This window comes from Salmo salar, chromosome ssa03 (assembly GCF_905237065.1).
Source record: "Salmo salar chromosome ssa03, Ssal_v3.1, whole genome shotgun sequence".
Taxonomy (NCBI): domain Eukaryota; kingdom Metazoa; phylum Chordata; class Actinopteri; order Salmoniformes; family Salmonidae; genus Salmo; species Salmo salar.
The window spans coordinates 87706905-87728801 of NC_059444.1; the positions used below are offsets into that span (position 1 = coordinate 87706905).

A 21897-nucleotide genomic window follows, 5' to 3' on the forward strand; every position below is an offset into this window, starting at 1 on the left:
TTTGATAGTTCAACACTGAGGTTGAATGGAGGTCAGACTACATGTATTAGACACTCTGCCCCTCCCCCACTCTCCAGTAGACTGTCAGCCTGCTGAACAAGCCCCTCCCCCACTCTCCAGTAGACTGTCAGTCTGCTGAACAAGCCCCTCCCCCACTCTCCAGTAGACTGTCAGCCTGCTGAACAAGCCCCTCCCCCACTCTCCAGTAGACTGTCAGCCTGCTGAACAAGCCCCTCCCCCACTCTCCAGTAGACTGTCAGCCTGCTGAACAAGCCCCTCCCCCAACTCTAGTAGACTGTCAGCCTGCTGAACATGCCCCTCCCCCACTCTCCAGTAGACTGTCAGTCTGCTGAACAAGCCCCTCCCCCACTCTCCAGTAGACTGTCAGCCTGCTGAACAAGCCCCTCCCCCACTCTCCAGTAGACTGTCAGCCTGCTGAACAAGCCCCTCCCCCACTCTCCAGTAGACTGTCAGCCTGCTGAACAAGCCCCTCCCCACTCTCCAGTAGACTGTCAGCCTGCTGAACAAGCCCCTCCCCCACTCTCCAGTAGACTGTCAGTCTGCTGAACAAGCCCCTCCCCCACTCTCCAGTAGACTGTCAGCCTGCTGAACAAGCCCCTCCCCCACTCTCCAGTAGACTGTCAGCCTGCTGAACAAGCCCCTCCCCCACTCTCCAGTAGACTGTCAGCCTGCTGAACAAGCCCCTCCCCCAACTCTAGTAGACTGTCAGCCTGCTGAACATGCCCCTCCCCCACTCTCCAGTAGACTGTCAGTCTGCTGAACAAGCCCCTCCCCCACTCTCCAGTAGACTGTCAGCCTGCTGAACAAGCACCTCCACCACTCTCCAGTAGACTGTCAGCCTGCTGAACAAGCCCCTCCCCCACTCTCCAGTAGACTGTCAGCCTGCTGAACAAGCCCCTCCCCCAACTCTAGTAGACTGTCAGCCTGCTGAACATGCCCCTCCCCCACTCTCCAGTAGACTGTCAGCCTGCTGAACAAGCACCTCCACCACTCTCCAGTAGACTGTCAGCCTGCTGAACAAGCCCCTCCCCCACTCTCCATATGCTGACCCCTCTCTCTCTCTCTCAGTTGGCATGGGAAATATATATTTACATTGCCAAAGCAAGTGAACTAGAAAATCAACAAAAGTGAAATAAACAATGAGAAATGAACAGTAAACATTACACTGACAAAAGTTTCAACAGAATAAAGACATTTCAAATGTTATATTATGGCTATGTACAGTGTTGTAAGAATGTGCAAATAGTTAAAATACAAAATGGGAAATAAATAAACAAAATATGGCTTGTATTTGCAATGGTGTTTGTTCTTCGCTGGTTGCCCTTTTCTTGTGACAACAGGTCACAAATCTTTCTGCTGTGATGTCACACTGTGGATTTGTTTACTAGTTCTTTGTGGGTCTGTGTAATCTGAGGGAAATCTGTGTCTCTAATATGGTCATATATTTGGCAGGAGGTTAGGAAGTGCAGCTCAGTTTCCACCTCATTTTGTAGGCAGTGTGCACATAGCCTGTCTTCTCTTGAGAGCCAGGTCTGCCAACGGCGGCCTCTCTCAATAGCAAGACAATGCTCACTGAGTCTGTACATAGTCAAAGCTTTCCTTCATTTTGGGTCAGTCACAGTGGTCAGGTGAGTGGACCCCAGACATCACAAACATCAAGGGAAATGGGTTCTAGAACGTATTCAAGTATTTTTTGCCAGATACTTATTGGGATGTCAAATTGTATGTTCCGTTTGATGGCGTAGAAGGTCCTTCATGGCTTGTCTCTCAGATGGCTCACAGCTCTGTGGAAGTTACCTGTGGTGCTGATGTTTAGGCTGAGCAAGGTATAGTTTTTGGAGTGTGTTGGGCAATGGCGCCTCTTTCTTTCTTTCCCTCCCTCCCTCCCTCCCTCCCTCCCTCCCTTTCTCTCTCTCCCCCTTTCTTTCTCTCTCTTTCTCTCCCTTTCTCTCTCTCTCCCTTTCTCTCTCTCCCTTTCTTTCCCTATCGCTCTCTCTCTCTCTTTCTCTCCCTTTCTCTCTCCCTCCCTCTCGGTCTCGATTCTTTTCCCTCCCTCTCTCTCTCTATCATATAATCTAAATGAGTTTCTATAATTAGATGTAAAGTAACTAGGCTGGTCTCTGTGTGGCTGTTTGGCCACACACACACATATGCATGTGTGAATGCACAGACACACTCATGCTGACATACACACACACCCCTCCCCCTGCAAGGTCAGTTCATCGCGTCAGCGTCCGCGCATGGCGTGCAGTGCAGAGCAGACAAGCACACATCTGTTGCTTGAGGACACAGTCATTTGTCCCACATCCAGTATGCAGTATGCATGTCAGAGCAGAGAGAGGAGAGGAAGCAGTGTAACCTAGTGGACAGAGACGGCAGGAGGGAACGGAGGGAGGGAGGGAGGGAGGGAGGAACGGAGCGGAACAGAAGGAGGAACAGAGAAGGGGAACAGAGGGAGGAACAGAAAAGGGGAACAGAGGGAGGAACAGAAAAGGGGGGCAGAGGGAGGAACAGAGAAGGGGAACAGAGGGAGGAACAGAAAAGGGGAACAGAGGGAGGAACAGAGAAGGGGAACAGAGGGAGGTAACAGAGAAGGGGAACAGAGGGAGGAACAGAAAAGGGGAACAGAGGGAGGAACAGAGAAGGGGAACAGAGGGAGGAACAGAAAAGGGGGGCAGCAGAGGGAGGAACAGAGAAGGGGAACAGAGGGAGGAACAGAAAAGGGAAACAGAGGGAGGAACAGAGAAGGGGAACAGAGGGAGGAACAGAGAAGGGGAACAGAGGGAGGAACAGAGAAGGGGAACAGAGGGAGGAACAGAGAAGGGGAACAGAGGGAGGAACAGAGAAGGGGAACAGAGGGAGGAACAGAAAAGGGGAACAGAGGGAGGAACAGAAAAGGGGAACAGAGGGAGGAACAGAAAAGGGGAACAGAGGGAGGAACAGAGAAGGGGAACAGAGGGAGGAACAGAGAAGGGGAACAGAGGGAGGAACAGAAAAGGGGAACAGAGGGAGGAACAGAGAAGGGAAACAGAGGGAGGAACAGAAAAGGGGAACAGAGGGAGGAACAGAAAAGGGGAACAGAGGGAGGAACAGAGAAGGGGAACAAAGGGAGGAACAGAGAAGGGGAACAGAGGGAGGAACAGAAAAGGGGAACAGAGGGAGGAACAGAGAAGGGGAACAGAGGGAGGAACAGAAAAGGGGAACAGTGGGAGGAACAGAGAAGGGGAACAGAGGGAGGAACAGAAAGGGGAACAGAGGGAGGAACAGAGAAGGGGAACAGAGGGAGGAACAGAGAAGGGGAACAGAGGGAGGAACAGTAAAGGGGAACAGAGGGAGGAACAGAAAAGGGGATACACCAGAATAGAGGAGAGGAGGGAAAGAATGACTACAAAACAAAATGAGACTAAGGAGTCGCTACAGAGAGGAAACACACAGACATTAACGAGTGACTAGTGTAAAACAACTTAACAAGGGATTCACAAAAAAACATGATAAGAGCGGGGGAAGACTAATCAACGTCAGAGAGGGAAAAAGAGGTGCGGGGAAAGACACTTCAGATGCACGCACATAGAGCAACAAGTCCCCGTCGTATTGTGAAGCAGGCAGCTGGTTGGAGGGTCCCCCGAGACTTATTAAAATGGAATTCCTGTTGCTAATCTTTGTTTTCTCACAAAAGGGATGACACGTCCCAGAGAGGCATGCTGCATGTATATTTAATGGCAGAAAACTCGGCATATATTTAGCAGCAGAGGTGGCGTAGCGTCTCATTGTTTAGGTGGCTTGCGTGTCACCACCACGGCGCCGCCCGCTGCTTCACTGACAGTCACTAAATCGCAGCCCATTATTTGGGTTTATCTGCATTCAGCTAACATCAACACCCCCTCCTCTGGGGGTGTGTCCATGACATAGACTGACCAGGTGAAAGCTAGGATCCCTTATTGATGTCACCTGTTAAATCCACTTCAATCAGTGTAGATGAAGGGGAGGAGACAGGTTTAAGTAGGATTTACAAGCCTTGAGACAATTGAGACATGGATTGTGTTTGTGTGCTACTAATGTTTTGTCCACTCAGTGTATGTACAGGTTGACGGACACGCATCTGAAGCATGTCATCTAGGAGAGGAACAACACTAAAGTACAGGAACAACAGTCATATTGTATTACTATCTATATTACTGATAGTACAGCCTTCACTCAGTAGGCTAGAAATAACACCCACATTCAACCCCTCATCACACTGGAAGCATTGGAGCTCAATCCCCTGGGGTCTACAGGGGCCCTCTGGGGCCACTAGAGACAGAGCCAGTAGGGAGGGACAGTCTGGGCTGTTATGAGGGGAACAATGCACCTGTCTGGGGTGGAAGGTTTAACCACACATGCACCCCAGCCCAGAGTCTCAACTCTCACCCGTTTCGCCTGCTGCCCTCGCCCAGTATGTGTGTATATGTTATTTTCGCTGAAAGATTACAATAATAAAATTGAAATTAAATTAAAAACAAGTAATCTGGATTTTCTGCATGAGCCGTTAATAATATCTAACAGCTGTCACATGCAATACAGCCACACCGAGGTGGGCCTGAGGCTGTCTGACGAGAAGCAGGCTGATACTACGGAGGAGAGCAGAGGAGAGGAAAGGAGAGGTGAGGAGAGGCGTGAGAGAGAGAGAGAGAGAGAGAGAGAGAGAGAGAGAAAGAGAGAGAGAGAAAGAGAGAGAGAGAGAGAGAGAGAGAGAGAGAGAGAAAGAGAGAGAGAGAGAGATACATCGTTACAATACTGTTTATAGACATAATATGACATTTGTAATGTCTTTATTCTTTTGGAACTTCTGAGTGTTATGTTTACTGTTAATCTTTATTGTTTATTTCACTTTTGAAATCCAAGCCCCTGAAACCTGATACAGGAAGGCATTACCCAGCATGCCGCTCTCTCTCACCCATGAGTCTCCTTTGTGTTGTTCTTGTGGTGCCGCCCCGTGCTGCAGGGCCAGGGTTCCACCATGGCACCAGGCCACATGGTGTGGAGGGGGGAAGGGAAGGGCGGCTGGCGGACTGTTTGAAGAGCCCCGTCTCTGTGACCACACTGACTCTCCAGCCAGAAGTGGCTGTTGCGAAGCCAAGCACCAGCTAGCTACTCCGGACACAGACTGCTCCACACACACAAACACCCCCCTTACCTTCACGGAATGGGATGTGAGCAAACGAGCTCCACTGCATTTAGTATCTTCAGAGAAATCTGATCAAATCAGTCCTGTATTACTAATGAATACTTGATTGGATGATTGTCTCATTCTTTTGATGTTGGCTATTACAATAATACTAATTATTACTGTAATGACATCTGTTATTACTGTAATTAAATATGTTATTACTGTAATGACATTGTTATTACTGTATTGACATGTTATTACTGTAATTAAATATGTTATTACTGTAATGACATCTGATATTACAGTAATGACATATGTTATTACAGTAATGACATCTGTCTGTTTGAATGGTCCATGTGTCAATAACAGGGATGCCCTCCACCCCCCTCTTCAGTTCACCCTATGACTGAGTTGCAGGCAGACAGACACTGAATCTGGATAGTGACCCCATAGCTCAGGTTAAGGACAGACACTGAATCTGGATAGTGACCCCATAGCTCAGGTTAAGGACAGACACTGAATCTGGATAGTGACCCCATAGCTCAGGTTAAGGACAGACACTGAATCTGGATAGTGACCCCATAGCTCAGGTTAAGGACAGACACTGAATCTGGATAGTGACCCCATAGCTCAGGTTAAGGACAGACACTGAATCTGGATAATGACCTCATAGCTCAGGTTAAGGACAGACACTGAATCTGGATAGTGACCCCATAGCTCAGGTTAAGGACAGACACTGAATCTGGATAGTGACCCCATAGCTCAGGTTAAGGACAGACACTGAATCTGGATAGTGACCCCATAGCTCAGGTTAAGGACAGACACTGAATCTGGATAGTGACCTCATAGCTCAGGTTAGGGACAGATACTGAATCTGGATAGTGACCTCATAGCTCAGGTTAAGGACAGATACTGAATCTGGATAGTGACCCCATAGCTCAGGTTAAGGGCAGACACTGAATCTGGATAGTGACCCCATAGCTCAGGTTAAGGACAGACACTGAATCTGGATAGTGACCCCATAGCTCAGGTTAAGGACAGACACTGAATCTGGATAGTGACCCCATAGCTCAGGTTAAGGACAGACACTGAATCTGGATAGTGACCCCATAGCTCAGGTTAAGGACAGACACTGAATCTGGATAGTGACCCCATAGCTCAGGTTAAGGACAGACACTGAATTTGGATAGTGACCCCATAGCTCAGGTTAAGGGCAGACGAGAGAGTAGACCGCCACTACCCCTACCATCAAGACTTGACCGACTGGGTGTAGCGGGCAGGGCAGTGTGGACTGATTTCCAGGGGGGCAGTGTAGACTGATTTCCAGGGGGGCAGTGTAGACTGATTTCCAGGGGGGCAGTGTAGATTGATTTCCGGGGGGCAGTGTAGACTGATTTCCAGGGGGGCAGTGTAGACTGATTTCCATGGGGGCAGTGTAGACTGAATTCCATGGGGGCGGTGTAGACTGAATTCCATGGGGGCAGTGTAGACTGAATTCCATTGGGGCAGTGTAGTCTGATTTCCTGGGAAGCAGTGTAGACTGATTTCCAGGGGGAGTAACGTTAGCAAGCAGGCTGCAGGGTGACAGCTGGTGGCAGCAGCCGGTCGATCCCTCCCCACCAGGTGTGTGTTTCAGCCAGGTGTAGGGTGCCACCATGCCAGATGATCGCCAGCTATCTAACGAGACACCTCATGACATCATGTCTGCTCCGTGACGGTCATGTCATCTCACGACAATCCACACAAACAAGCCCAGTGACTCTGGAAGGCTGGAGGCTTGGAGGCCAACACGCTTTTACAGAGGCCCAGAGAGGGTGGAGAACACGAGGCATAAGTACAAAGAGCCGTGGCCAAATGCAACTTGGCATAAGACCCACGTTCTGTCACTACACTCCCACCACAGCGGCTCCCTGAAACAAGTTGCTTTTTAATGTCATATTTTGTGGGCTATTTAAGATGTCATTTTTTTGTTCGCTCAGACTTCAAAGGTAGGTCTAGGAGCTTTATTATTTTCCCTTCGCCAAATCCCAAAACTGCTTGTGATTTTGAGAGTTGGCACCAAATAATTACAGTGGAGGCACTGCAGCCACTGCCCCGCCCCCGCCCCCCCCGGCCCCGCCCCCGGCCCTCCCCTTCTGGCCAGACTATCAGCAGTGACCGGGGGAGTGAAAGAGAACTCAGTGTTCACAACACACTGCAAGGCCAAGACGGCGCCAGTCCCATCCTATCTCACAAACAACCTTCATCCACTCCACTCCCCTCACCCACCAAGGTTTCTTTTTAAGACAAGCCACTTTCCTAACTCCACCAAACACCTGTGTTTTGTCTTTGATGCCCTCCTCCCCCCCACCAGCCCCCCAGGCCATTGGGATATTCCAGCAATGAGGCATTCAATAAAACCCATTGTAAAGTGATTTATTCCCCTTTGGAAGGAAAAATACAAGGGGGTTGAAGCCAGACAGAAGTGCTAACCTTTGAAGAGGCGATCTGCTCGGATATCCAGCCAGCCAGGACATTAAAAGCCAGGGGACTGACAGGGACATCCTAGCAGAAAACAATAAAGAGGGAGGAGAGGGTGTTTTATCTTTAACAACACACAGTAAAACACACAAAGTTGGTCCTCTGCAACAATGGCCCCGGGGCAGAGGAGACTGGCTGAAACAGAAGTGTCAGGAAAGACCACTCACTGGCTTCCCAGACACAAGGCTCTTCCTGGTCAGAATGAGACCACTGCCTTCCCAGACACAAGGCTCTTCCTGGTCAGAATGAGACCACTGCCTTCCCAGACACAAGGCTCTTCCTGGTCAGAATGAGACCACTGCCTTCCCAGACACAAGGCTCTTCCTGGTCAGAATGAGACCACTGCCTTCCCAGACACAAGGCTCTTCCTGGTCAGAATGAGACCACTGCCTTCCCAGACACAAGGCTCTTCCTGGTCAGAATGAGACCACTGCCTTCCCAGACACAAGGCTCTTCCTGGTCAGAATGAGACCACTGCCTTCCCAGACACAAGGCTCTTCCTGGTCAGAATGAGACCACTGGCTTCCCAGACACAAGGCTCTTCCTGGTCAGAATGAGACCACTGCCTTCCCAGACACAAGGCTCTTCCTGGTCAGAATGAGACCACTGCCTTCCCAGACACAAGGCTCTTCCTGGTCAGAATGAGACCACTGCCTTCCCAGACACAAGGCTCTTCCTGGTCAGAATGAGACCACTGCTTTCCCAGACACAAGGCTCTTCCTGGTCAGAATGAGACCACTGCCTTCCCAGACACAAGGCTCTTCCTGGTCAGAATGAGACCACTGCCTTCCCAGACACAAGGCTCTTCCTGGTCAGAATGAGACCACTGCCTTCCCAGACACAAGGCTCTTCCTGGACAGAATGAGACCACTGGCTTCACAGACAAAAGGCTCTTCCTGATCTGAATGAGACCACTGGCTTCCCAGACACAAGGCTCTTCCTGGTCAGAGTGAGACCACTGGCTTCCCAGAGACAAGCCTCTTCCAGGTCAGAATGGGGGGTTGAAACAGAGCAGAGGACCAAGGACAGCAAGAGGCAAAGAGAGAAGAGAAAAGAGAAGAGATAGAAGAGAGAAGAGAGAAAGAGAGAAGAGAGGAGAGAGAAAGAGAGAGAAAAGAGAGAGAAAAGAGAAAAGAGAGAGAAAAGAGAGAAAGAGAAGAAAGAGAGATGAGAGAGAAAGAGAGAGAAGAGAGAGAAGAAAGAGAAAGAAGAGAGAGAGAAGAAAGAGAAGAGAGAGAGAAAGAGAAGAAAAAGAGAAGAGAGAGGAGAGAAAAAGAGAGAAGAGAGAGAGAAGAAAGAGAGAGAAGAAAGAGAGAAGAGAGAGAGAGAAAGAGAGAGAAGAGAGAAGAAAACAGAGAGAAGAGAGTGGGACGTGTAAGGGAAGAGGAGCGAGTGTGTGTGTGCGTGCGTGTGCGTGTGCGTGTGTGCCGGTGTGTGTATGAGTGTGAGTGTGAGTGTGTTCGTCTGTTTGTCTCTCTGTCCCTTTGTGTCTTTAAGAATGTGACATAAATATGACCGTTGATTACATGGGGTGTTGAGAGCAGCTCTTAGCCATGCACGGTCCCCACCAGGGCCGAAGCCCTTCTATCAACCCTAACCCTAACCCCCCTACTGTTTTAACAGACACACCTCCCAGATGCACCCCAATGATCAGAACAGTATGGCTGAAAGATGACCCCCAGGTCATAAATGGCAGCAGTAAAGACAGCTCCACTGTGTCTCCTAGTTTTCTGCTATCAGGTCGGTTGTGCTTCGCTCTGCTAAACAACCAGAAGGGTAGTTAGAAAACCGTTTGAATGAATACGGTGTATATTTAGCTTTGTGGCAGAATGAAATGACCCAACACAAATAAGTAGAATCTGTGCCTCTGTGTGTGTATAGGAACAGAGGAATAGTTATTCCATCAGATTCAGCGAGGACATTGCTAGACTAGTACAGGCTACACATCGACCACCTGACTTGCAGGACAAATGACTGTCTGGCCGCTCTGGGTGAAGAGAGACAGTGGCAGATACATGTCTAGTTGGTTCAGCAACATGCTTCAACAGACAAGTGAGAGAATATAGACTTCCTTATGGCTCTCTGTACAGGGGCCCAGATTGCAACTGAAATCCCCCTTCTGTGGAACCGACAGTGTGCGTTTCCTACCAAAACATGTCGAAATATCGTAACCCAGCGAGGAACAGAGCGGTTACCAAGCCAAGAGAGGGAGTCGCAACAGCAGCGCCAGTTTACAGACGTCTTTCAGCAGCCAGAGTGGAGAGAGATGGTTGATGATAAACACCCCTAAAATCAGACAGAGGAACTTCTTTCAAGGAGCCACAGCACAAACCTGCTTCTGAATGCATTTTTACACCAACTCTGAAATATTAATGCTTTTTGTAAAGTATTCATGGGAACCAGTGTGTGAGTTAGTCCCCGGGGGAAAAGCACAGAGAAAACTGAAGGATTCAACACACTCAGCAAACAAGGTGATCTGTTTTCCCTAATGGTAGTAGTGCCCAGGACAAAACAGTTGAAGAGACACTAATGACTCCTAGAAGACAAAAGAAACCTGTTTCGTTGAAGATGTTAAAATGGGATTTCAGCCACGTACAGTAGGAATATTGAGTCTGTGTTGGATGGTCTAAGTCCACATTTTGTTGAGAATCTATTTCCACATTTTGTTATTTCTTAAAGTTCCATTAGAAAGGTTTCACCAAGTAGTTCTGAAAGTAGCGCTCATGAGCCAAAACAGGTCCTTGAAAACTGTGCACAATTGTGTATTACATCATCCATTTGGTATCACGTTACATCCTGCAATAAAAAACATTTGTATAATCCTGTATGATATGTAACAAATTCCAATTTGTACAATATGTTACAAATTTGTAAGTGCTTAAACCTGTTGGGGCTCGGGGGCAGTATTGAGACATTTTGAAAAAAATATGTGCCCATTTTTAACTGCCTCCTACACCAACTCAGAAGCTAGGATATGCATATTATTAACACATTCGGATAGAAAACACTCTGAATTTTCTAAAACAGTTTGAATGGTGTCTGTAAGTATAACAAAACTCATATTGCAGGCAAAAACCTGTGAAAAATAGATTTAAAAAAAATGTGAATTTTGTGACTGTACTATTTAGTGTCATTGTTTTATAGATACCATAGTGAGAAAGGATTCATTTCGCAACACCTACGGCTTCCACTAGATGTCAACGATCTTTATAAAGTTGTTTGAAGCGTCTATGATAAACAGAGAGCAAATTAGAATCCAAGGAAGTTGACATGTCATCACTTCATTTTTTTGCGCCTGCGCATAAATCTGAGAAACGTGAGTTTTGTCTTCATTGTTTATCTCGACATAGGATAGGTTGTGTGAAAATATTACTGATGTTTAACGTTAAAAATGGACCAAAAGATTAATGCTAAACAACATTTGACATGTTTGAACGAACATAAATAGATTATTTAGTAGGTTTTTTTAGCTTTTCGGCGTGATTTTACAGTCCCCCACCACGTTTTGTGGGAGCATAATGAACGCTAAGTACTTGGTGTTATTTGGACATAAATTATGAACTTTGTCAAAAGAAACCACATTTGTTCCGGACCTGTGATGCCTTCCGGACCTGGGATGCCAGTCTTCTGATGGAGATAATCAAAGGTAAGGGGATATTTACAATGTTATTATCGATTTTAGATGATGCTAACTGTATAGCATAGCCTGTTGTTCTTAGCATAGCACCCCGTTTATTGCAAAATGTGATTTCCCGCTAAAGTTATTTTGAGATCTGGCCATTCGGTAGCAATTACGAGATGATAATATATTATACTTTGAATGACAATATTATAATTTACCAATGTTTTCGAATAGTAATTTTGTTATGTTCACCGGAAGCATTTCAGAGAAGAAAAAAATCTGAATTTCACGCTACTGTAAAATGCTGTTTTTGGATATAAATATGAACTTGATGGAACAAAAAATGCATGTATTGTATAACATAATGTCCTAGGAGTGTCATCTGATGGAGATTGACAAAAGTTAGTGCATAATTCAAGCTGGTTTCTGCTTTTGGTGACGCCTGACCTTGAATTGAAAATGGATGTTTGTACTTTTGTGGCTATGTACTGTCCTAACATAATCTAACTTTATGCTTTTGCCGTAAAGCCTCTTTGAAAATCGAACAATGTGGTTAGATTAAGGAGATGTTTATCATTTAAATTGTGTAAAATAGTTGATTGTTTGAGAAATTGAAATTATTAGATTTTTGATGTTTTGAATTTCCAGCCTTGTTAGCAATCCCGGCTCGGGGTTCATTGCTAACCTGTAGCCCCAACAGGTTGAACCCATTCAATCTGCTTAAATGATAAATGCCTGATGGTATTGTCTGTAGCTGTGTGAAATATGTAGCTCTGTCCTGTTCAGGTTATTCGGTAGAAGTCCCTACACACTGATAAGAGAGCATCTAGCTGCTTCATCAACAAATCACATTTTATAAATCACATTTTTTTAAATCAGTTTTTTTTTTTTTTTTACACTAATTCATCAGTTATACTCAAATTCTCATCCAATAGGTTGCTTTATGTGTTCCAAACATCAAAGGACCAATTCTGGTATCAAAATAATAAATCAAGACAACAACAAAAAACCATACAGTAACAAATCAGTGGATTTGTGAATAGCTTAAAAACAATCTGGTGTTAGTGAAATCAATGAATAGTAAAGCTGAATGCTAGCCATCTTTAACGTTATGTAATTGCCATGATTTTGTGATTTATTGCAAGAATATCTTAATGCACCTGTTCAAAAACGTTGGCTGGATCCGATGGTGTTTCTAAATGGGCCTACAACTGTCTATTCTTTCCAACAACCTTACATCAAAATCAATTAGATTGAGTCGTTGACGAATAACCCAGCAAACTGAAATTGGTTCTGTGAATGTTCCCAGAACATTCATTAGGGCTAAATGACTATAAAAGGAAATAAAATTAGGTTGCCCCAAAAGTTCTAATATTCAAAAACTTGCCAGTTGTGCTGATGATTATACAATGTTTGTATAAAGCATTCACCCGATGTTGCACGAACGTTCCCAGAACAAATTTTGTTATTACATTACCTGGAAACCTAACAACAACCTCTGGGGAATGTTCTGTGGTGGTTGTTACAGATGTTGTGCACAACATCTTAGTGCATCTGAGGAGACATTTCAAGGATATTTCATTTAATGACTTTCTGAAGAAGAAGAAAATATTTTGTTATGAAAAACATGATTTTTATGTTTTGGGATGTTATCATTCTAATGTTAGATAACAACGCTAACTAGAACTTAATGTAGAACATTAGCTAAGGTCCTAGGAATGTTCCCAGTTTACTGGGAAGAGATTGGACCCAGTGGGCAAAAATACCTAACATTTTCAAATTATGGATTTTGCCAGGAACTCCACATGAGGTGCACACCAACTGGTTATCAATGAGAGATTGAAAAAACACAATAGTTAACTTTACAAATTGTAAAAATCAACTGACAAAAGTATAATCCATCTAAAAAATATATGGTTTGCCTTTTTTCCAAATCACTCTCCCTCCCTTCAACCACTGCACTGTAGCTGTTGTCTATGTGGTTAGGGGGAATGCCAGGAAAACCCCTAGAGCACCAACCAGGCATTCACAGACATACCCAGACCTGCTGCCATATTGCCCTTTATAAGAGCTAACCGCGTCACAATCTCCTGCAAAGGCCAGGAGTGCATGCCTGACAGACAGACGGGAAGAGGCATCGTGAGCCCCTTGTCAACAAATGTATATTGATTTTGATATAATGTATACAGTGTGTGCAGTACATTCCAATAATGTATATAAAAAAAAACATATTTATATTAGAATTGGTGTAATTGCTATAATCAGATGTCATTTCGACAAATGACACTGTACTAGAAGAGCATAGCAGGATATTTAAATCAACACTATGGGGGACTCCAAAATGCAACGTCTCAGCATAATTCAGAAACAGGGAAATAGTAGGGGAAACGATGACTCAGCCTTTGCCAAATATGAATCAAATATTCAATAACTTCTATAGATGATTTAATTATTTAACCATTCCCCGCACCTGCCTGTAACATATAAGAAATATGGTGCTGTTGTCCTTTATGGTGACCCCAATGACCTTAAAGTTGCAAGTGGGTATATCATAATGACAATGATTATTTGTGAAAATTGTGACAACAACAAAATATTATTTGAATGATATATGTTATGCAGTTTAATGTGACATGTCTAAATCCAACTATTTTGTGGTGTTGTTCCACTGGATACAGATGTCAATTCAACTTCTCTTCCACATTGGTTCAACATCATTTCTTGAAATGGCGTTGAAACAACGTTGATTCAACCAGTGTGTGCCCAGTGGGGTCTCCCCAAACTTTGATAAGCTCCTCCCATACCCTAAAATGTAACTGGTGTGAATATGAACTTCTAACGTTGCACCATGTTTTGGTTGTCCCTATATAATACAGTTGGTCGTCCAGTGGGGACACGCGCGCACGAATCCACGCACGCAGGCACTCCATGTTGACACCCGTGCCTATTTACATGCAGTACACTTCGATAATAGATACCTAAGTCACTGACGCATGCACTGCGAATGCCCGATATAGAAGGAGGATTTTCCCGCGGCTATGCCTATATGTCTGGTTACATACATTAGATCCCCCTTCAGTCGCAGTACGCACTTCCGTGAACAGTGAACGCCCAGGCTTTTGTTCGGGTGCTTGCCATCAACCACAGCAGCATGACACTCATGAATATCACTCAGAATCACCAGCATGTCATTAAAGAAAAATGGGAGGACGCCGGAGAGCTGCGTAAAAAAAACGTGCATTTGGTAAAAACGACCAATTGTCTAATTCATTAGACCACAAGGTTTAAATGAAATAGGCCGCAACAATAGGGTACAATTGACTCCACAAAGTTGCCACATTTATTACATGTGGCCCATTAAACCAAATTACAATTCACCCAATCAACATCAACAAATGGTGAAGTACAGTAGCAGACATTTTGTTTACAGTAGCCCACAGCGTGTGCGTAATAGAACACCACGGATTTGTAATATGTGCTTGCTTTACATATGCATGATGCAGCATAATATAACCCGGGGTTTATGAAACCACTAAAACAACATGAACAAATCATGTAGTGTAAATCATAATTATACCGCAAAATCATTCTGGACATATTTTGTGCAAAATTCGTTAGTAACGTCCCTTAGCTGCCAACCTCGCGAGCTAATTAATTATCTGGCGCAATGCATACAGGAGGATTGGGGACATTTGGCACAAATTCGATGGACTGATATATTTTCATTGTGTTCAAAATGGTCTATGGTGAAACAACACGTATATATATTTTACCAACCTGAATGCGGAGCCATTGGGATGTGAGAAGGGTAGTATTTTCCTGACGGGAAATGACCGCCATGCTGTACTGAACTGTGGCCGGTGGAGGCGATCCGAGAGGCGGCGCGGTGTACCAACGCGCCCCGCTCCGACAGGAGGTGGGCAGGCGCAGCAAAATCCCGTCCCTCCATACTGGCGAAAGGTGAATAATCCGAAATCCAGCGGGGAGACCAAGATAATCAAATGCAATCCATATAATAATCCTTTATAGGTCTAAGTATTGCATTTTGTTGGTCGAAAGCTTCTCCAGCCAAAAACGTAGCCCCGAATCATCTTTTCTGCAAGAAATAAAAATAAAAAAGGGTTTTGATTGACAGAGAGAATGTTTAGAAAATGATAACATTCTAAAGGCCTACAGTTGTTGATGTCATATGCTGGAATAGTGTTAATGTGTTATTTGCCTTACTGTTCTATACAGTTATACATGTCACAGGCTGCTTCAGATATTCAGAACTATTATGCAGAAGCAGTGAACGGTTGAGACAAAAGCGTTGTTCAGTCTTCCCTTCCTTGAGGGAGTGTAAACGCTGCAAGAAAACAACACGGGATCAGCAACAATAAGAACAACCACCCAAATCTTTGTTTTCTACAACCGTATACGACGGACCAAGGGTTTAATGCGACTGACAGGCAGGCCTATAGGCCTACTGAAATCTCAATTGATTATGCTATTGAGGGAAAGGCCTTCCTTGATGTAGCACTGAACCCGTTGGAGCCTGGCTTGAACACATCAGGTCTCTCTGTAGTCTGTTCAAGGTCTTACTTTGTGCACTGAGGGCTGTAAATGTCATAGCCCATAGTTGTGTTATTTTATTCATACCTTATCGTACAGTTCATCAGAACAATCAATACATTCACTTTTGTCAGCTGTCAATTTTGGCAAATAGTGTTTAATCTGTGGAGACGTGCATTTAGCACATTTAATTAGATAAATTGAGAATTATTGGGACAAGGACATGCTATTGATGAACTAAATGCATGATTTATAAGACAGAATGCTCAAACCGCACAAAATTAAGGATTTTTTTTATTTCCAATTGATTATGCCTAAATGTGCATTAATATCTCTAGGTGAACACTGCTCTCTCCTGATCATATGGTCTTTGACTATTCAACCATAATACAGGCATGTTCATTATTAAAAATAAATGTATAGTTGATCATGTATATTTTCTCGGCTCGTGTCAAAATGCTGGTCTATGCATAGGCCTAACAATGGGATAGTCTTGGACAGTCCACGCTTGACTGTAACGCGATTATTTCCACATATGTGAAATATCTGCTAAGTAATTTTACAGAAACCCCCATGTGAAAATTACACATCAAAATGCACGTCGTCCGAAACGTCGTTATCAATTAATCAAGAACTTGTGCGTGTCCAAACTGTCCATGCAAATTGCTGCTCTCCAGCTCCTCATCTTTCGTGACCCATTTACGCTTTTATTTCAGGTAATCAAAGAGTAGCAACCCTAATATAACCTCTAGCCTTTAGGCTACTGCATAAATACAATATAGCCTATCACTCGAGCTTTCTCTCTCTCAGTATAATCAAGTACAAGAGCATGTAATGTGTATAGGGCTAAACCAATATTCCTTAATCTGTAAAATGCTATACATTGGTTATGTTCTTACTTTATTAATTGACTGTACACGGAATAAGTAAACAGTGCAGCCTAGCCAGCTATTTAAAACAATATTTGCATGAACATTGGAAGTATTAGCCAAATATTTTTATTAATATAAATCCCTATGTATAAATATGCTGTTCAAGTTTCTTCATCGTGAATGGTTTGATTTTGACATGAAAAATGCTGAATCCCCCAAATTCTAGTACTACAAATCCAAGGTGAATGACCGTGGCGAAGACGGTCTTTGTCTCCACATTTAAACTGCTTGCAGTCAGCCATTAGCCTTGCTACAGTCCTTCACCGGGCTGATATAAAGTCATAAACCGCCCGCCTACATGTGTTTGACGACTAAAACAAGACTATCTAAGAACAACCTGATTGAAAACCTATATTACCTTTTAGAAATGCGAAGACGCCATGGCTATTTGTGGCGAGTGGGCTATGACCATTTTTATTACAGCGTAATAGGGGAAACGCTTTGTGGTTGGTAGCCTAGCTTACTACACAAAGCTGTGTCGGACTCATGCTATGTGAATTTATTCACGAAAACTATCTTGTTTGCTAACAGGTTCAAATGATCGACGCTAATAATTCAGTCGCATTGCATATTTCATTTGCAGAATCCGTTCGGACACAGGAACTCGGATGATAAATCAAATGATCTTTTATTGGGTCGGATCATGCTGCGGGAGAGGCGCCCATCCACGTCAAACCTGGCGGGGTGGGAATACACCATAGCAGGGCAACGATTGTAAACATTATTCCCTATTCAAATATCACCACGGCGTGGAGGCTATATTACTAATCCTACATAAACTAAATTGACGGTTGAACCATTTAGAATGATTTGCCAACAGACAATCGAGGTAAATACAAAAATAAATACATGTTAGAGCGGCCATGTAACATGAAATAGGGCGAATTCATTTAATATCAGGTCTCCTGTAAAATAAACGACTCAAGCAACTACAATGATTGCTCATTTACAAATTGATTAAATGCGTCGTCGATCAATAAATCTCGACCAAAACGATTATGCCGCTACATAATGCAGTTTTGTCTTTGTAAAATAAAAATGTAGGAAAATAAACTGTAGTCTATTCGGTAGACCACCTCATGCCAATTGCAAATATATACTCTAAATATAATTATTGTGTTATAATAATAATAGTTTGGGCTAGGCCTATTCATTTGGTTTTAAATAACACCAACCGCATAATTAACATTTTAATTTTAAAAGCCATTCCATAAATAGATATGCGCACAAAGCCTCATATTTACATACATTGAATTTAGACATTGCATGCAGAATTTAATATTGACCTAGCATACACTTGCTTGCAATTGTTACACTGTTATAGCCTAGGTGTGTCATATTCTAATTGTGTTGTTTATAAAATTACCTGGGCTTTTGTAGAATTGTTACATCCATTAATTATTTAGTTATTAGGCCTGTCATTTCAAATGTTGTGTTCGTGGTCGACATAAAGCCATGGTTTAATTTGCTAAGATAATGAAAATATAAAATACAATTTACTTACTGGTATGTTAAATCCTTGCATAACAATAAATTAGGAAATTATAAAATAAAGGGGAAAAAATACAGACCAAAAATTACGTTCATTTGGACAAAAACGTGTGCCTACGGTTACATCCTATAGGTTTTCATTTGGAGCTGCGCAGTACGTCGTTCAATCTGCTGAAAGCACCGGGATTCGGGCTTCTAGACTACAGAATCGAGGCTCGGATCTCCGAACAGCAATTCTCTTTCCCAGTGCACTGATCAGCTCGTGCCTCGCATCTCGGGGAGGGTAAACACATTCGCCCATTGGCCGGATACCTACATGCTAATGAGCTTGTGCCGCTCGCCCGGGGACACACGAGATGTTGATTGGCCCATATCAAGAGCCAATAGTGTAGCGACTGAACAAAGTGATGCGCGCCAGATTTAAAGTTTTACAGTGGGCTTTTTACATGTAGGTTTTAGCATTTCAACATTTAGGCTTACACAAATAGACATACACCCAAAAGACCACCGCTAATAATAAACATTTTCACAATAAAGCCCTGTTGTTTGAATCAAAGCAATGTAGGCTATTAGACTAATAAATATAATAAATAATTAGAGAACTTGTTCAGTATGTTAAATGTTAAAATGTATACTGTAGTTGTCCCTTATGATGTGTCTGTCTATAAGTAATTAAGTAATTTGTCATTCTGGACATATCTGTAGTTTTCAGAAATTACACATTGTTTTATTAACACTTTTATCACAATTTTGAATGAGACAAGCATGCACTGTCGATCTAGTTAGTATGATAAACCTTTTTCTTGTGTCCAAAATACAAATCTCCCTAAAATCCTTACATTCAAATGCGCATTTAAAACAGTTAAATCAGGCATATTTTGTAATAAAATAATGTATTAAAAATGTCAGTGCCTCGTGGATGGGAACACATTGGTGGATCAATAGACTAGTTGTTCTGATAAAATATTTGGAATAAGGATGTACAATTACGAACGGTCTATATCTTTACGTCTACTACTCAATAATAACACCTATTTCTGCCTGAAGTGTCTATGAGCACAACAATGAGGTCAGAGCTTTCATGTTGTGATAACTTCAGATAGAAAAGTGTTTCTTCAAAGCATGACAACATGCCTTAAATGCAGGGCTATTATTTCAGAAGGTTATGGTCAGGTGTGTTTAGTTCAACCACCTGCGTTGGAAGAAAAACTATAGAAGGCATCATCAGTGTAACAAGTGAACATTTCTCCTGCATTTATTAGTATATATAAAGGGTTTAAAAATGAGTCCCACTCAATATACGTTTTGATTGGCTGGCACATTGCCAGCGCATTGTCACTCACAGAGTGTAAACAAGAGTCTCATTGGCTGCTGTCCTGTCCGCATTGGGCTGTCTGAAAAAAGAAGAAGCAATAACTGGCCCTGCGGTTTCAAGGCGTCCCAGGGTTAGATGATGAAAGGAGATAAGACGAGACTGTTTCAAGGCGCTCCATACTCGGACCCCATTCGCCCTCGAGCCATATGAGTCAAGCGTGAATCAAAGGGAATACGGCGGGCAGGAAGAGGGGAAGTTAAACATTATATATATTTTTAAATGAGGTTATATTTCGGATAAATGCGATGCAACGATGGTTTAGCAGTAAACGTTTTGAGACAACCGCCGCGAATCACCAGATGATTGGAATACAGCGAGTAGATATAGCGTCTCATAGAGAAAGAAGTGAAACAGCGAGCCCGGAGTCCCTCCTCTCGGAGTTTCAATGGAGAAAATGTAAATGGACCCTTTCACCAATAGGCCTATTTAACAACTAGAAATGTTGTGGCTGCTTGAGGTTTGTCGTATATAGTGTTAAACAAATAGCTGTGCTTGCGAAAATACCGCTTGTTATCTTCTGTAGAAATAATATTTGGATGATCACCACGTAGTTAACATTAAAAAGTAGTTTGCAATAGACTTCAATAGATCAGTCGCTGTAAAATGAGAGTAGTATCTATAGCCAAAGCCTACACTCCGCGATCATTGAAATCTGTTGGGATAATTTGTCTGAAAGAAAACCAGTAGCCTATGCGAGGGAAAGGCATAGTCTGCAACTGTAGACTCTGAAAATGTAAAATATATACGATTGTGTAAAATTGTGTGACTACTGCAATAAAATGTGTTTGTACATACTGTAAAATAATCAAACAGGAGCAAATATGTTGTGTTTACGTGAGATAGCTTTATTTACACGAGACAATATCTACGCTATAAATAGAACAAAATGTACATTACATTTAATGATGCACTGTATCTTACTGGAAGAATATACATTTCCATAATTAAGAGTCATCTAATTTATCAAAGAGACATTTAGATGTTTTGTATAGTTATGGAGGAATCATATACATAGAATACTAATGTTGTTTTATTTTTCAACAATAAATAACATGGAGAACTATCTGTATTTTCTTTATTATTTTGCTATTTTATTGTTTACATATACAGACAATACATAACATTCATCTTGGTCACCGTGGCAATAAAAAACAGACCGTTATTTTTTACATACATCATTGCAATATTGATTAAACCTAGACCTGCCACTGAACATTTTAATAAGAAATAATGATTGAGAGCCAACAATAGGCTGACATTAGGTGGGATTGTGGAGGAGCATGGTGTTGATTCTGAGAACTCATCACCATGGTTTCTCTAGGTCGGTGACCCCTGAACTATGGCGACGGCCTAGTTACACCAGTATGCATATGGTAATGGTAGTGGGAAAAGTAAACAGATATTTTACAAGACTAGGACTGGTTATAACCCGTTATAACACGAAAGGTAAAAATAAATATATACATAAATTGATTCATATTTATCGTTTGTTGCAACATGTGTAACTTAATATGTAATTCATTATGATATAGTCATAAATATTCGGTATTTGTAGATACCCATTGGCTACCTGCAGTTAGCATGCAATTTCAGACTCATTAAGGAATGTACCTCGAGGTAAAATGCAAGCAACACAAATCGATTAAAACTATCCAGAATATTCTACATTTTACTCAAACACCAAATTGACATAAAACCAAACCGTCCACACCTGCCTCAGAATGGATTTGATTTTAATTCAAGTGGATTTATTCAGTCACTTTCATGCCCAGTCCATCAGGACAATACGGAATTGTAGTCCTTATTCTACAAAATGTCAAGTAGACCTGCTTAATACTGAAATGTGCATTTAGAAGAGATATGGTGGGCATTCTAGTGCTTCATCTCATTATAGCCTCTTTACAACTGTGTGTCCGCGCGTACAGGTTGAGAGCACGTTATGGGAGAGGCTGTGGCCAGTCTCAAAATTCACCACGCGCTCGTGCAAACATAGGTCGACACACGCACACGCTCACACACGACAAGTGCTTTCTTTCTCCCATATGAACCGTGTGCCAGTGCGTGCTGCGCTGCCCTATAGCAGGGCACATTGATACTAAATGCGAAGTGACGGATTTCTTACGAAGGATATTGTCCCTGGTCTATGAAGCGGCTCTGATTGACAATCTCTCCACCTCCCACCCACATCCAACCAAGGGAACAGGCCCCTTCGTAGCCGTGCACGTAGTGGACACAGCAG

At 43.1% G+C, this 21897-nt stretch overlaps 1 protein-coding gene across 1 annotated transcript in view; it reads right to left on the reverse strand.

Moving 5' to 3' along the window:
* The window catches only part of LOC123741736 (uncharacterized), a 41221-nt gene extending 26003 nt beyond the window's left edge, over window positions 1-15218 (reverse strand). The window contains exon 1 of the mRNA XM_045715701.1: window positions 15087-15218. The gene's annotated coding sequence lies outside the window, so the exon portion shown is untranslated. The remainder of the gene's footprint in view (window positions 1-15086) is intronic.
* Window positions 15219-21897: the final 6679 nt, after the last annotated feature.